The following is an 18,059-nucleotide window of genomic DNA, read 5'->3' as shown; positions in this document are numbered from 1 at the left end:
TACAGATCAGGAGGCCCTGGTATCAAACCCTGGACCCTCCATATGATAGGTGGATGTTCTATCAGTTGAGCCATGTCCTCTTCCCTCTATATTCATCTTAATATATCCTCTGGGCCAAAGTTACATAGTCCATTGGGAGAAGATACATAAATCTTAAAATTTAAGTCTGTACTATTGAATGAACAATTTTATAATAAGATGAAAGTCTTACATCCTCAACATCATCATCATCATTATTATTATTCCTTCTCCCTGACTTTAGATAAAGGATGTCACTTCATTGTTCTTTTTCTGTAGCACTCTCTACCATGTAGGGAGAATAATAATGTCATAAACACATCTCCCAGGCATATCCAAACTCTTGGCTAAATCCTAGTTTTATAACTTAGAAGAGATATTAAAAATATATTACACTAGAATCAAATTCTATGCAAATTCAGGTTTCTAGCAACAGCTCAAAAAATGTTGAGTGAGTATAAATAAGTGCTAAGTCTGGTGACATATTCATAGCTAGTGGTTTTGAACTCTAAGTTGAATTATTTATTTATTTTAAAAATAGATTTGTGTTTTATTTATTTCTCTCTCCTTCACCCCTCCCCCACCCCCAGTTGTCTGCTCTCTCTGTTCACTCGCTGTGTGTTCTTCTGTGCCTGCTTGTATTCTTGAGAGGCACCAGGAACCTGTAAATCTTTCTGTTGCGTCATTATGCTGCGTCAGCTCTCCGTGTGTGCGGCCCCATTCCTGGGCAGGTTGTGCTTTTTTCACACAGGGTGGCTCTCCTTACAGGGTGCACTTCTTGTGTGTGGGGCTCCCCCATGCGGGGGACACCCCTGTATGGCACGGCACTCCGTGCACATCAGCACTGCGCGTGGGCCAGCTTCACCAAATGGGTCAGGAGGCCCTGAGTTTGAATCTTGGATCTCCCATGTGGTAGGCGGATGCTCTATCCATTGAGCCAAATCTGCTTCCCTGTAAGTTGAATTCGAAATGTCCCTAACTTTCCTAATTCTGGGGATTTTGCTCATAAGTATAATTTTATTTTCCCAAAATTAGTGCCCAGTGGAATTTTACCATCCTTCAGCTGTTCTATGTAAACAGTGACCTTTAATTTAAAACAAAACAAAACAAAGGGAAGAAGAATTCTTCTGCACAGAAAATGAAACTTTTAAGGATCAAACCCATTGCCTGGGTATATATTCTATGATTACATTAGGGACTGAAATGCTAAATTCTGTCTTCAGTTTCTACCGTGAAGCTTTTTTACATCTGTATTAGATTTCAAAAGTGGCCTTTTACCAAGTCCGGGTGAGAAGGCACTCTTATTGTCCTTTTACCGGGACACAGTTTCTCCTTTCTCAGAGTTGTGTGATTTGCCAAAGAGTTGATTCTCCACACACATGAAGAAGTTATGAAGAGATTAACAATGTCCAAGATTCATTTGAAGACAAAGAGAGATTTTTAAGAGATTACTACTTAAAAAAATAAAATCTTCAGAGTTAAAAGGATAAGCTTTAGTTATCTGGAAAATTAACTTATGTGTAACAATTAGTATTAAGATATTCTTATTCTTGAAACAGTCCATGATATTCACAAATTGTATTGTAACTAATTTCCCAATTAGATGGTCAGGATGAGTAGAGTTCGTGGTTTTAAAAACCATACATTTTATAATCTATCTTGCTTATTACTGACAACATACTTATTACATCCATTTTGAAATTGCAAACATTGATATTTTAAGCCCTCAGTTTCCTCATTTGTAATTGGATATAAAGTGAATGAGCATTTGCTTTTAGAGTAGTATTAGCTGATGTTATTATTAATATTTCAGCATGCACCTCCTTGCTGGTTCTGAAAACAATGTGTTCCTGGGTTGTTTTTTTACTGCTCATCTGTGGCTATGTGACATAAATAAAAATTCATGGTTCACTTTCATCAATATAGGATGATGCAAAAACAATTCTGTGTGTTTTCATCTCCTGAGATAATTTTAATGATCTGGAATGCTCTTCATGACCTGACTGGGTATTTTCATAACTCTAAAGCTGAATACTGGTTAAATCCCCTGTTTCTGTCCCATATAGTGCCCCTTCATATGCAATAGCCTTCCTGCTTCCTTGTTTCCCTTGGAAATACTATCATGAAGATGATCAGCATATCATGGTGTCACTATGTGCTTTTTTTTTTTAAGATTTAGTTATTTACTTATTTCCCCCAGTCTTCCCCCTCCCCCTCCTCCTCCCTCCTCTCCTCTTCTCCTTTTCCCTCCTCCCCTTCCATAGCCTCATCTCTGAAAACATGGAAATTTTGCCCAGTGTTCAGGCTGTTGCCATTGTTCTTGCCATCCTTTCTGCTGCCAGCCTTTACATGGGCGTGTACAACCTGAGTCACTTGGAACTTGAAGGAAACCCTAGAAAATAACCCTCTCTTGGAAAGTAAACAGTATCTCTCCTGGACCTTCGTCTTCTCATTGACAAGACAAATCTTTTTTTTTTTTTTTTCATTTAAAAAGCAATATATTGGGGAGCGGGTATAAGCGCAGTGGTTTGAGCACCTGCTTCCTACGTGCAAAATCTGGGTTCAAGCCCTGGTACCTCCTAAAAAAACAAACAAGCAAGCAAAAAGCAATTTATTGAAGGATATCATTCATACATGAACATACATAAAGAATAAGTGTATAGAAAAGATGTGAACTTACAAAATAATATAACAAAATACAGGGCTCCCATATATTACCCTACCTCAAACACCTTGCATTGTTTTGAAACATTTGTAACAAATTATGAAAAAGCATTATCAGAATATTACTACTGACGATAGTCCATGTCTTACATGTAATATATTTCCCCCCACCCTACCCTATTATTTTGTTGTTGTTGTTATTCATAAACCATACAATTTAAAGTGTGCAATCAGTGGCATTTGGTATAATCACCAAGTTGTGAATTCATCACTTCAATCAATTTTAGAGCATTTTCATTACTCAAAAAACAACAACAACACAAAACACCAGAACAAAAAACCAAACCACTCTCATAACCATATGTTAGTAGTATTAATTACAAATCCTATGACATGCTTTCACAATTTTCTATTCATTTCCAAATATTTACAAACAACATTTTACCAATTCTGCACAGATTAAACCTCGCTTTCCATTCTCTAGCCACATTCTGTTCTCTGGTGACTTATATTCTAGCTATGAACTCCATGAGTTTTGCTCATTATATTTAGTTCATAATAACAAAGACATACAATATTTGTCCTTTCATGGCCAGCTTGCTTTACTCAACATAATGGACAAGACAAATCTTGGCCCAGAAAAACTTATGGTTTTTTCTTATATTTAATTTCTCCCAAGTCTTCCATTTAACTTTCTTCGATAACTTCATGATGATATTTGCAAATAATTTCATTCCGAGAGATGTTCTTTCTTCTTAAGGAGCATCCTATACAGGCAAGCTTTATCTACCAAAGGTATGTGATGGTTCTTCCCATATTTTTCTGCAGGGGTTAAAGATTTAACTCTTAGCTGACTGAGAAAATTAAAAACCTGATTATATCAGTAATTTGAAAAAAATGACACATTTATTAAGGGTCCTAAAGATTAGAGGCTTAGCCAGGAATACAAGATTCAGTGGAAACATAATGGAAAAAAGATTAAAGGGAAAAGGAAGGAAAATCCAATGAGAAATGAACAATGTAAGCCTTTAAACCTTTTAATTTGAATTTTGTTCCCTTGAGCTTTTTCATTTAGGCCTCAGCAGAGCTTCCAGTGAGCACGTACTTTTGCTTTATTAGGTCATTTAAGATTCCCATGACTGCTACATGTAAAACGAGTTAGTGAATCAAGAATTCTTGGAACCAAGTTTCAAAACACTTCACTAAGAACCTGAGTCCTGGAATTCCAGAGGATTATTAAAATTCCATGGTCATGACCATTGCTGTGGAGGGCATGCCCTCCTTCAAAAAATATACCAGTCTGCTGTTTATTACACCACTTGGAGAGCTGCTGAATCAAACTGCTCCCCTTACCAAAATAAATGTTTTGAAAACATGATTTAATCTAGCCTGTGATACAGAATTTTCCTTATATTCCTCATTAAATGATAAATAAAACCTGTTTTCCATTCTCTTCAGGGAATATGTTATTCTGGATAGACTAGTTCTTACTGTTTACCAACTTTCAAAAGTGTTTAAACAATTTGAAATAGAAATATTTCTAAAATGTCTTGTGTTGCAGTGTTGGCATCCTTTCTTTTTCTTCTTCTTTTAAAAATTTTATTCTAAAGGTTTAAGACTTTAATTTTGGAATAATATTAAAGTTAAAGGACAGTAGCAAAATAATGCAAAACCCACACAAAGAACTTCAACGTATCCCCACCCCTCACCCCAGATACCCATATCCACCAATTTTAACATTTTGCTACATATGCTGTATGAGTCTGTTTGTCTCTATCTAATTTTCTAACCATTTGAGAGTAGGTTATATACATCCTGCACCTCAAACACAAAATACTTTCATGTACATTCTCTAAGAACAAGGATATTCACTTAAGTAACCACCTTAAGTGCAGTTATCAAGTTCAAGAAATTTAACATTGATATAAAGCTTACATTCTATATTCCTATTTTTTCAAATGTCTCAGTAAGGTCCTTTTGGACCTTTTCTCCTCCATTATTAGATTCAGTTCAGGATCATGTAGTGCTTTTAATTGTTTGTCTCTGCAGTTGCTTTTTCTTTTTCTTTCTTTCTTTCATGAGTTTGTCATTGTCTCTCTAGTTGCTCCTTCCTCCCTTCCTTCCTTCCTTCCTTCCCTCCCTCCCTCCCTCCCTCCCTCCTTCCTTCCTTCCCTCCCTCCCTCCCTCCCTCCTTCCTTCCTTCCTTCCTTCTTTCCTTTTCTTTCTTTAGTGGAAACATATATCAACATAAACTTTCCCATCTCAACCCCTCCCAAGCATGCCATTCCACTGAATGGATTAATTGCATTCACTATGGTGCAGTATCCTCACCACCATCCATTTCCAGAACCTTCTTATCACCCCAAAAGAAACCCTACATCCACTTTGCATTAACTTCCCATTTCTCCTGTCCCCACCCCTGAAATCTGTACTCTACCTTATGTCTCTATGAGCTTGCATGTTCTCTCATACCATGGGGCTTAAATTTAACATCTTAAATCTGTAACAACCTTGTTTGCTTTGATACCAAGTTAACTTCAATAGTATACACAACCTATGTTCCCCATACTCCTCCATCTCTCCACTTTTATGTTGTTCTTGTCACAAATTGCATGTTTATACAGCATGAATCCAAAACTACTGATTTCTCATAACATTTTAGGCATTTGCCTTTTAGACCATGTAGTTAGTAAAAAGTGGAGTTACAAACCAAAAATAAAATAGTACTGGCATTTCTCCCCCCCCCCCACCTTTAACCCTCACCAGACATCTTTATTTCTTCATGTAACTTCCATCTGCTGTCTAGTGTCCTTTCCTTTCAACTTGCAGAACTCTCTTTAGCATCTCCTGAAGGGCAGTCTAGTAATGATGAATTCTCTCAGCTTTTGTTTATCTGGAAATGTCATAATATTTCTCCAATCTTTGAAAGACACTTTTGCCAGATAAAGTATTCTTGGTTGGCAGTTTTTTGCTTTCAGCACTTGAAATATGCTATCCCCCTAACTTCTTGCCTCCATGATTTCTAATGAGAAACCAGCACTTAATGTTATTGATGCCCCATTGTACGTGACACATTGCTTCCTTCTTGTGGCTTTCAGAATTCTCTCTTTGTCTTTGACATTTTGCATTTTGATTATAATATGCCATGGCTTGGGCATCTACTTGGATAAATTCTTTGAGCATTGTTTTCATTTCCTACCTGCTAAAACAAATACAGTGCAGTGGGTTGACTTAAACAACAGGAATTTATTGGCTCACAGTTTTGAGGCTAACAGAAGTCCATAATCAAGGTGTCAACAAATGATGCTTTTTCCCAGAAGACTGTGGCTTTCTGGGGCTGGCTACTGGTGATTCTTGGTCCTTGACTTTTTGGTGACATGGCAACCACTCTGGGTTTCTCTGGTTCTGTTGACTTCCAGTTTCTTCCCATGGCTTTCTCTCTCTATGTCTGAATTTCATTCTGCTTATAAAGGACTCCAGTAACTGGATTAAGACCCACCTTATTCAGTTGGGCTGCACCTTAACTGAAGTAACCTTATAAAAAAGTCCTATTTACAATGGATTCCCACTCCCAGGAATGGGTTAACTTGAAGAACATGTTTTACTGGAGTACATAGCTCCAAACCACCACAAGTGTCTTGGATATGTATATTTATGTCTTTTTCTAAATTTAGGAAGTTTTCAGCCAATAATCCATTGAATATTCTCTCTGCCTTTTTCTCACCTTTTTTTTTCCCTTTTGGGACTCCCACAGTGTGTATATTGGCATGCTCGATGGTGTCATACAGGCTACTTAGGCTCTGTTCACTTTTCTTCATTCTTTCTTCTTTCTGCTTCCCAGACTGGATGATTTCAATTGTCTTATCTTCAAGTTCACTGATTCTTTCTCCTGCCAGCCCCAATCTGCTATTGAACTCCTCTAAGGCATCTTTAATTTTTGTTACTGTGGTCTTCAGCTCTGTTTGGTTCCTTTTCATAATTTCTATCTCTATATTGATTTTTATCAACTGTTTTCCTGATTTCCTTTAGTTCTTTGTCCATGTTTTCCTTTAGCTCTTAGATCATATTTAGGACAATTTTTAAAAAAAGTCTTCGTCTGGTATGTCCCAGATCTGGACTTCCTCATTGATGGTTTCTAGTAATTTAATCTTCTCCTTTGCCTGGGCCATCACTTACTTTGATCTTTTCTCAAAACCTGGACATTTTGATACTTTTTTGTGTTATCACTGGAATTTAGACTCTGAAGTGTCTGTTCCTTAAACTTGTATCCAGCTACTGTTAAGACAGAGCTTTTCTTGAATGCTGGGAGCTAACAAACAAACAAACAAACAAAAAACCCACAAAAGAATAAAAAGGAAAAAAGATAAAACACCTTTCCCAGTCTTTGTAGATTGACCAGTGGAAGTACTCTCCTTCAGGGCTTATACATATAATGAGTTTAGAGAGTAGTTCCAGACCACAACATTAGGGACCATTCTTATTCTTTCTGTGCTTGTGTCTTGTTTTGGGCATGTGCATGTGGTCTTAGGAATTCCCCCATTTACACATTGCCTAGGAAATAGTTGCCTGATAGGTCCCAGACACTGTACTTGTATGTCCTACAGTCAACAATCCCTTGACCCAGGCAGTACAACTGGTCTGCTCTCCTAGAGCATTCTTTAAGAGAGATCTGTGAACTGCCTTCTACATGTAGGGCAAGTTCTGGGGAGTCATAAGGCTAGTCCCAAACAAACTGTGCTGGGCATACATGCTCCCAGGATATGCATGAGGGTTACTTTGCTCTCTCTGGAGCCAGGACCAGGGACCCTCTCTGGGAACATGGGTCAGCACTCCCCAAGTTGGTGAGGGGTAGAGGGGCCAGCCAAGGTGCCATGAGATCCTCTTGCTTTCAGATAGTTTTTTTCTTTTTTTTTTTTTTTTTTCATGTCAGACGGGTAATGTGCCCACGTCGTAACAAGGTTGGAGGGAAGCACATCTCACACAAGCGCGTGAACACCCATTCATCATACTTATGAACCACAAAAGGATCTAGTTTTTTTCTTGATATGGTACTTTCCCTGTTACTACAATCCTTTAGCTGTTTTCTGGAACTTTGAGAAAGATGTTTCTGTGAGTTCTTATTGTTTGTTCAAAGCTTCTGTTCTTTTTTTTTAAAGATTTATTTATTTATTTAATTCTCCCCCTCCCCCGGTTGTCTGTTCTCTGTGTCTATTTGCTGCGTCTTGTTTCTTTGTCCGCTTCTGTCGTTGTCAGCGGCATGGGAAGTGTGGGTAACGCCATTCCTGGGCAGGCTGCACTTTCTTTCATGCTGGGCGACTCTCCTTACGGGGTGCACTCCTTGCGCGTGGGGCTCCCCTATGCGGGGGACACCCCTGTGTGGCACGGCACTCCTTGCGCGCATCAGCATTGCGCATGGGCCAGCTGCGCACGGGTCAAGGAGGCCCGGGATTTGAACCGCGGACCTCCCATGTGGTAGACAGACGCCCTAACCACTGGGCCAAGTCCGTTTCCCTCAAAGCATCTGTTCTATGTTTAATTTTCTGAGGACCCACCGGACTGTTTTGCACAGTGGCTGTCCATTTCCACCAAACAATGTGTGAAAAATTATTGTGAGGCATTTTGGAAGTGTTTAAGTTCAGATAATAAAGCAAATAACCATACTCTAGCATTATTTAATTACCTTTGATAGTGACTGCAGACTGGGAAACTGTCAGACAAGCTGGTCTCAAGATGGAAGACATGACCTGTAGCTGCCCCTTAAAATTCTCAGATTGGTATTAAAAAACAACAATAACAACCAAAAAACCTCTACAGAGCAGGGTGAGAAATGTTTGAGTACCACCTGAGGACATTATACACTTAGTAGGAAAGTCAATTTCTATTTCACCAGGTATATGAGAATTGAAGTGGGACAAATTGGAATCAATTGGCACCATATTTCTGATTTGGTCTAGTAGTGTTTTCGGGTTCTTTACTGAGACTGGCTACAGGACTTTCAGGGCCCAGTACAAAATGAAAATGTGGTGCTCCTTTCTGTTTTTCCATTTTTAAATCGGGGCGTCTTTTTGTCATTGAGTTATAGAAGTTCTTTATAGATCCTGGATACCCTTATCAGACAAATGGTTCCAAATAGTTTTTCCCATACTTTTGGTTGATTTTCACTTTTGAGGCACACTTTCTTTCTTTTCTTTTCTCTTTTTTAAAGACTTATTTATTTATTTTTCCTCCCTTCCCTTCCCTCTTCCCCCACCCTGCTGTTTTTGCCCATTCACTGTGTGATCTTCTGTACCTACTTCTCTTTTTGTCTTCTTCTCTCACTTTTTCTCCTCTAGGATTCATTGGGGACCTCTGATATGGAGAGAGGTTCCCTGTCACCTGGGCTACCTCAGTTCCTGGTTTCTGCTGGACTGTACCTTGACTCTCCCCTTTGTTTCTCTTTTGTTGCCTCATCATCTTGCTGCATAGTTCACTTGCACGGGCTCTGGCTCACCATGCATGCACGCTTTCTCTTCCTTTCACCAGAAGGCCCTAGGCATTGAACCCGGATCCTCCCATATAGTAGGCAGAAAGCCCTGTCACTTGAGCCACATCTGCTTCCCGAGCCACGCTTTCTTAAATAAAGCATACAGGATAGAATTTTCCTTTCTGCTACTAGCTCAAGGTCTTTATCATAGTTCAGTTATTGTAATTATAACACATTTTTATTGAGTGTGTACCATGTACCACAGACTGCCAAGCACATCACGCACATTACCCCAGTTAGTCTCACAACAACCTGCTGGGGGCAGGGGGATTCTTCTTACCCTTACAAAAGAGGAAAAGGAGGCTCAGAGGCAGCTGCCTTCGGAGCTGGAGCACTTTAAGGAACTATAATATCTCTAAAATTTACTGTGTTTACGTGATTTCTTTAGCAGAGTACCCTAGTGAACCTCCTTTTTGGATTATCAATATAGTCCCAGGGACTGTATGTGCATAGTAAAATGATGCTCTCCCTTCAGGACAATTTGAGATTTGTCAGTCTGTTTACTCTTAGGTTCAATGACCCAGAATGGAAAGCTTTGGAATTCCTGTCTCTGCTTGTTGTTTGTTATCAGGTACTAGGCTCCCTGTTATTCATATACCTACTATAGTATTGCTTCTTCATAGCAGGTAAAAAAAATAGTTTGTTAAACCTTTATGTAAGAGTAGATAGATTTTTAGTGAAATCTGATGTACTCTTATGAGTAAAGTACTTGGGATTTACTTAGTGCATGGATTAAATGATCTTATTTTGGTGGTTCCCATAGATATTTTTTATTTCCTCTTAGTTCTAATAGCTAAGTTATGGATATAGAGCAGCAGATGGTTGAGTTCAGATCGAGTGAGAGGCTGCTATATTTCTGAAAGAACCATAACAACTTCTTATATATCTTTTTTTTTAATTAGAAAAATAACACTTTTTTGTAAAAATTCAAACACTACCAAATCATTTAAAGTAAAAACTGTTACTCCCTGCCTAGTCTCCCCAAATTTCATTTACTGAGGTTTTAAAAACAAACTTTACGTATACTTTTTAAAATTAAAAAAAACAGATAATTCATAAAGTTTCTATATCTCTTTCTTTTAGACTGTGGAAAATTTAATTTCACATATCAATCCACTTTATTATTTTTTTTAAGATTTATTTTTATTTATTTCTCTCCCTTTCCCCCACATCCGGTTGTCTGCTCTCTGTCCATTCGCTGTGTGTTCTTCTGTGATCGCTTCTATCCTGATCAGTGGCACCAGGAATCTGTGTTTCTTTTTGTTGCGTTGTGTCATCCTGTTGTTGTGTCAGCTTCTGTGTGTGCGGCACCATTCTTGGGCAGGCTGCACTTTCTTTCACGCTTGGCGGCTCTCCTTACAAGGCGCACTCCTTGCGCGTGGGGGGCTTCCTTACGCAGGGGACACCCCTGCGTGGCAGGGTACTCCTTGCATGCATCAGCACTATGCACGGGCCAGCTCCACACGGGTCAAGGAGGCCCGGGGTTTGAACCGTGGACCTCCCATGTGGTAGGTGGACGCCCTATCCATTGGGCCAAGTCCGCTTCCCAACTCCCCTCACTTTTTATTAAGGTACATTGACCTACACTACACTGCACAAATTTAACTATACAACCTGATACATTTTGACATATGAAACCACCACCACAATCAAGATAGTTAACATATTCATCACCCCCCAAAGTTTCCTTGTGCCCCTTTGCAATCTCTCCCTCCAGCCTTTGCCTGCCCTCCTTCCTTCCCAGCTAACCACCAACCTGCTTTCTGTTACTATAGGTCAGTTTGCATTTCCTAGATTTTTATATAAATGGAATACACAGTATGCACTTTTTTGGCCTGGATTATTTCATCCATGTTGTTGTGGATATCTGTATTTTATTCCCTTTCATTGTGGAGTAGTATTCCATTGTTGGATATACCACACTTTGTTTATCCATTCACCTTCTGATGGACATTTGCATTGTTTCTAGTTTTTCACTATTACAAATAAAGTTTCTGTGAACAATGTGTCTGTCAATGGACATATGCTTTCTTTTCTACTGAGAATGGAATAGCTGGGTCACATGTAAGTTTTTAAGAAACTGCCAAATTTTTCCAAAGCATTTGTACCGTTTTACATTCTACCAACAGTGTATAAGAGTTGCAACTGTTCCAAATTCCCACCAATGCTTGTTATGGTTGGTCTTTTTATTTTATTAATTTAATTTTATTTTAAAGGCATTTTATTTTTTATTTCTTTCTCTACTCTTTCCCGCCCCCACCCCACCCCACCCCCCAGTTGTCTGCTCTCTCTGTCGATTCTCTGTGTGTTCTTCTTGTCTGCTTGTATTCTTGTCAGCGGCACAGGGAATCTGTGTCTCTTTTTGTTGTGTCATCTTGCTGCATCAGCTCTTGTGTGTGTGGCACCACTCCTGTGTGGTGGTTGTCCTTCTTCAACTCCATCTTAGCTGAGTGTGGTAAGTCCAATAGATCAGATTGTAGGTGCTGGAGTCTGTTGAGGCTCAGGACCTGGCTATCACATTGTCAGTCCAGAGATTCAAATCCCCTAAATATATCTTAAACCCCAACATTAACTGCACCTCCAGCACATTAGCATGAAAGTCTTATGAAGGGAGATCCCATCTGAGTCCAGATTCATCACACATAAACACCATTTCCAAAGAGGGGCCATCTGCCCTGGTAGTTAACCCCATCGGCCATGACCATAACTCCCATGGGTCTCTTTAGCCCTCAAAGGAACCAATATCTGGGGGTTGTATCTGCTTTATCTGTCTCTCTGACTCTGCTCAGTTGTGCATGAGGGCAATCCTTCTGCCAGCCTCCAGACTCTTTTTTAGAAACTCGTAGCCATATAAACTCATTTCTCCTTTCCATTTCCCCCTTACTTTAGATCAAACAGCATTTTAAAGTCATGGTATTTTATGTAGACATGGATATTCTGCTGATCCGCATTGAACCTTCCGTATAAGGTCATTTTCCAGTTGCATCATCAGTTGGTAGTTGATAGTGGTCCCTCGTTGCCAGGGAGGCTCATCCCTGGGTGTCATGTCCCACGCTGGGGGGAAGGCATTGCATTTACATGCTGAGTTTGGCTTCGAGACTGGCCACATTTGAGTAACATGAAGGCTGACAGGAGGAAATTCCCAGGCACAATGTTCCTCTAGGCCTTGTTCTTATTTTAGGTTTATCAGCTCACAAGCATAGTCATTAGCATCAGGGGCTCACTGTTGAACCCTCACTCCCTCCCGGTCCCCGCCACTGTACCTGGGAGACTGTCGCTGCTCCCCTAGGGACCACGACAGAGCACCACTGGCCAGGAACCCAGTACCCCCCCTGCTGTGGTTTTTAATTGTTGCCACTATGAGTATATCCAAACATTACCATGCACCCTGGACATATGTTCTGTACAGCTCCCTGTCAGCCATATATCACCTGTCATTGGTATCCCATACCAGTATCCCTCCATTGCCATTGTTGAAACACTCTGTGATCCAGAACTCCCTGAAATTTGAAGCCCAATATAATGTCATGGTCCCTTACTAGGGAATGGCATATAGCGATGGGTTTAAAGGATAGATAAAGAACTTGGATAAAGTTAGATAAAGAACTTAGATAAAGAATGTTGACTTGAAAAAATTCCACATCCTATCCTTTTCTTTTTTTTTTTTCCCCCCCCCCTAATTATTCAGCTTTTCTTCACAGGAGTCCTAGACCACAGCAATGTATATATATAATATACAGCACTCCCACACATCCACCAGAAAACCTTTTCCCTTCCACAGTGATACTCTTACGCCCTATTCATATCATATTTACTTAAAGTGATGTACAGAGTCTGAGACATTAGCTTTCTAACAAGGTGACATCTGTGCTTACATTATGGTGCATACTTTAGGATACACAGTTCTTCACATTTTTAGTTATCCTATGTTTTACATTATGGTTTACATTATCAGTCTGTCATCTCCTATATGTTATGGTGTAATATTACATGTTTTATATCCATCCTTGTGTACTCTCAAGAAACTCCTCTCTTACCCCCCATTAACTTTGGTTCCACACATTTAACGTCCATTTTCCCTTCCACCTTGGTGCCCACAGTGACAGCCAACCTCCGTTTCCTGAGGAGCCACTTCCAGAGATAGATGGAATAGTGTTCAGGGCCTAACTTGCTCAACTGCCCCAATGCCCTGGGAGCCACCCTTTCTCTCGAGGGATACAGTTCCCTCTATTTGATGGCATTAGTCCTCCCCAGGATGTGGGTCCACCCCCACTCTCACTACTTGGGTTTCTACCCCATGGTGTCACCCACTCTGGAGAATGAGCATTTAGACATTCTCCAGGAGCCCGTCCTGCATCAGACCCTCCCCTCCGAGCATTCTAAACAGGTAACCCTCTTTATTATATTTTGATATGATTTTCTCGGCATTTTACTCTCCACCAACACCTGACCCTCTCCTGTGTTCATATGCTACCCCTCCCTCCCCCCACTTTTGGGCAACGTTACCCATCCGTCCCTCCCCAGCCACCCTCAAACCCGCAAAGCCCCAACCAAAGGCAACCCCTTGCCCCCCTTTTATCTCTTCTTTGTGTTCACACTTACCACCATCTCGTCTTAAATTCCACCCCTGAGGACATCGGCTCATATCCTTCCTCCACCCTCCGATTTCCTGTAAGCCTATCGTTCAGTCTCTTGCTATCTAGGGCAGCTTGTTTATTTCATATCATTGAGGTCATGTAGTATTTGTCCTTCAATGTCTGGGTTGCTTCACTCAACATAAGGTTCTCAAGATTCATCCATGTTATCATATGTGTTTGTAGTGTGTTTGTTCTTACAGCCGAGTAGTATTCCATTGTGTGTATATACCACATTTTATTGATCCACTCATCTGTTGATGGGCATTTGGGTTGATTCCAACTTTTGGCAATAGTGAACAATGCTGCTATGAACATTGGTGTACATATATCGGTTTGTGTCCTTGTTTTCAGTTCTGCTGGGTATATACCCAGCAGTGGTATTGCTGGGTCATATGGCAAATCTATGGCTAGTTTTTTGAGAAACCGCCATACTGTCCTCCAGAATGGTTGGATCCTTCTGCATTCCCACCAGCAGTGGATGAGTGTTCCCCTTACTTCACATCCTCTCCAGCACTTGTATTCTTCTGTTTTTTTCATAGCTGCCAATCTTATGGGTGTAAGATGGTATCTCATTGTAGTTTTGATTTGCATTTCCCTGATAGCTAGAGATTTGGAACATTTTTTCATGTGCTTTCTTGCCATTTGTATTTCTTCTTCGGAGAAGTGTCTGTTTAAGTCTTTTTCCCATTTTTTAAATGGGTTGTTGATCTTTTTATTTTCAAGATATAGGAGTTCTTTATATATGCAAGTTATAAGTTTCTTATCAGATATATGATTGCCAAATATTTTCTCCCACTGTGTGGGCTCCCTTTTTACTTTCTTGACACACTCCTTTGAGGTGCAGAAGGCTTTAATTTTGAGGAAGTCCCATTTATCTATTAGTTCTTTTGCTGCTCGTGCTTTTGGTGAGATATTCATAAATCCATTTCCTATTACAAGGTCCTGTAGATGTTTCCCTACACTGCTTTCTAAGGTTTTTATGGTCTTGGCTCTTATATTTAGGTCTTTGATCCATCTTGAGTTGATCTTTGTATAAGGTGTGAGATGGTAATCCTCTTTCATTCTTCTACATATGGCTATCCAGTTCTCCAGACACCATTTGTTGAATAGGCCACTCTCTCCCAGTTGAGAGGGTTTGGTGGCTTTATCGAATATTATGTGGTTGTATATGTGAGGTTCTATATCAGAGTTTTCAATTCGATTCCATTGGTCTATGTGTCTCTCCTTATGCCAATACCATGCTGTTTTCACCACCGTAGCTTTATAGTATGTTTTGAAGTCAGGTAGTGTGATTCCTCCAATTTCGTTTTTCTTTTTCAGTATGTCTTTGGCTATTCGGGGTCTCTTTCCTTTCCAAATAAATTTCATAGTTAGTTTTTCTAGTTCCTTAAAGAAGGCTGCGTTGATTTTTATTGGGATTGCATTGAATGTGTAGATCAGTTTTGGTAGGATAGACATCTTAATAATGTTCAGTCTTCCTATCCATGAACAAGGAATAGTCTTCCATTTATTTAGGTCTTCTTTGATTTCCTTGAACAATCTTGTATAGTTCTTGGTGTATAAGTTCTTTACCTCTTTAGTTAAATTTATTCCTAAGTATTTGATTTTTTTATTTACTATTGTGAATGGTATTTGTTTCTTGATTTCCTCCTGATCTTGCTCATTATTGGTGTACAGAAATGCTACTGATTTTTGCGCATTGATCTTATAACCTGCGACTTTACTAAACTCATTTATGAGTTCTAGAATCTTCGTTGTAGATCTCTCAGGGTTTTCTATGTATAGGATCATGTCATCTGCAAATAATGAAATTTTGACTTCTTCCTTTCCAATTTGAATGCCTTTTATTTCTGGTTCTTGCCTCAGTGCTCGAGCAAGTACTTCTAAGACAATGTTAAATAGGAGCGGAGACAGTGGGCATCCTTGTCTTGTTCCTGAGTTTAGAGGGAAGGAGTCTAGGATTTCTCCATTGTAAACAATATTGGCTTTAGGTTTTTCATATATACTCTTTATCATGTTCAAAAAATTCCCTTGTATTCCAATCTTTTGGAGTGTTTTTATCAAGAAAGGGTGCTGTGTTTTGTCAAATGCTTTTTCTGCATCAATAGATATAATCATGTGATTTTTTTCCTTCAATCTGTTTATATGGTGTATTACGTTGATTGATTTTCTTATGTTGAACCATCCTTGCATACCTGGGATGAATCCCACTTGGTCGTGGTGTATAATACGTTTAATGTGTTGTTGAATATGATTAGCAAGTATTTTGTTAAGTATTTTTGCGTCTAGGTTCATTCGAGAAATTGGTCTGTAATTTTCCTTTCTTGTGATGTCTTTGTTTGGCTTTGGTACTAGGGTAATGTTGGCATCATAGAAGGAGTTGGGTAATGTTCTTTCTGTTTTGATGTTTTGGAATAGTTTCAGCAGGATTGGTGTAAGTTCTTTCCGGAATGTTTTGTAGAATTCACCTGTGAAGCCATCTGGCCCTGGGCTCTTCTTAGTTGGGAGATTTTTAATAACTGATTCTATCTCTCTGCTTGTGATTGGTTTGTTAAGATCATCAATTTCTTCTTTTGTCAATATGGGCTGCTTATGTGTTTCTAGGAATTTGTCCATTTCCTCTAGATTGTCATTTTTGTTGGAATATAGTTTTTCAAAATATCCTCTTATGATAGTCTTTATTTCTGTGGGGTCAGTGGTGATATCGCCTTTCTCATTTCTTATTTTGTGTATTTGCATCTTCTCTCTTTTTTTCTTTGTTGGTGTTGCTAAAGGTTTGTCAATTTTGTTGATCTTCTCAAAAAACCAGCTCTTGGTCTTGTTTATCTGTTCAAGTGCTTTCTTATTTTCTATTTCATTTAGTTCTGCTCTTATCTTTGTTATTTCCTTCCTTCTTCTTCCTGTTGGGTTACTTTGTTGTTGTTTTTCTAATTCCTTCAAATGTGCAGTTAGTTCTTCAATTTTTGCTCTTTCTTCTTTTTTGATATATGAATTTATGGCTATAAACTTCCCTCTCAGTACTGCTTTTGCTGCATCCCATAAATTTTGGTATGTTGTGTTATCATTATCATTTGTTTCAAGGTAGTCATTGATTTCTTTTGAGATTTCCTCTTTGACCCACTGTTTTTCTAAGAGTGTGCTGTTTAATTTCCAAATCATGGTGTGAAATCTGGGCTTCTGTCCCTTGCAAATCTCCAGCTTGACTCCACTGTGGTCAGAGATAATGTTTTGTATGATTTCAATCTTTCTGAATTCGTTCAGCCTTTCTTTGTGGCCTAGCATATGATCTATCTTGGAGAATGATCCATGTGCGCTTGAGAAAAATGTATATCCTGCTGTGTTTGGGTGTAGCAATCTATATATGTCTATTAGATCGAGCTCCTCTAATGTACTATTCAGATGTTTTGTTTCTTTGGTGATTCTCTTTTGAGATGTTCTGTCCCGAGTTGATAGTGGTGTATTAAAATCCCCCACTATAATTGTAGATGTATCTATTCTTTCACTTAGTTTTTCCAGCGTTTGCCTGACGTATTTAGAGGCACCCTTGTTAGGGGCATAGATATTTATGATTGTTTGATCTTCTTGACAGATTTTCCCTTTGACTAAAATGTAGTATCCTTCTTTGTCTCTCACAATTGTTTCACATTTAAAGTCTATTTTGTCTGATATTAATATAGCTACTCCTGCCTTTTTTTGGTTATTGTTAGCTTGTATGATTGTTTTCCAGCCATTCACTTTCAATCTCCATGCGTCTCTGGGTCTAAGATGTGTCTCTTGTAGACAGCATATGGATGGGTCATATTTCCTTATCCAATGTCCCAGTCTGAATCTTTTGATAGGTGAGTTTAATCCGTTGACATTCAGTGTTATTGCTATCAAGGAATTATTTGTGTTAGCCATATTTTGATTGGATTTGTGTTTGTCATATTTTGTTTGTATATTTTTTTTGTCTTTTTTTTTGTTGTTGTTGGTCTTATACTCTCCTCCAACTTTGCCTTTCCTGTTTTTTCCTTTCTTCCTGCAGAACTCCCTTTAGAATTTCTTGAAGGGGAGGTTTCTTGTTGGTATACTCTTTCAGTTTCTGTTTGTCTGCGAATATTTTGAGCTCTCCATCATGTTTGAATGCTAGTTTAGCTGGATAGAGTATTCTTGGTTGGAAATTTTTTTCCTTTAGTACCTTGACTATATCATACCACTGTCTTCTTGCCTCCATGGTT

The 18,059-nt window shown here is 39.1% G+C and overlaps 1 non-coding gene across 1 annotated transcript; it reads right to left on the bottom strand.

Moving 5' to 3' along the window:
• Positions 1-7,606: 7,606 nt before the first annotated feature.
• On the bottom strand, positions 7,607-7,710 carry LOC111765268 (small nucleolar RNA U13). Its single transcript, XR_002797660.1, has one exon. It is a non-coding gene; the product is annotated as a small nucleolar RNA U13 (small nucleolar RNA).
• Positions 7,711-18,059: the final 10,349 nt, after the last annotated feature.

Source organism: Dasypus novemcinctus, chromosome 23, assembly GCF_030445035.2.
Source record: "Dasypus novemcinctus isolate mDasNov1 chromosome 23, mDasNov1.1.hap2, whole genome shotgun sequence".
In the NCBI taxonomy this organism is placed as follows: domain Eukaryota; kingdom Metazoa; phylum Chordata; class Mammalia; order Cingulata; family Dasypodidae; genus Dasypus; species Dasypus novemcinctus.
The sequence above is the reverse complement of the archived record's forward strand: the minus strand, read 5'-3'. Positions and strand labels throughout refer to the sequence as shown.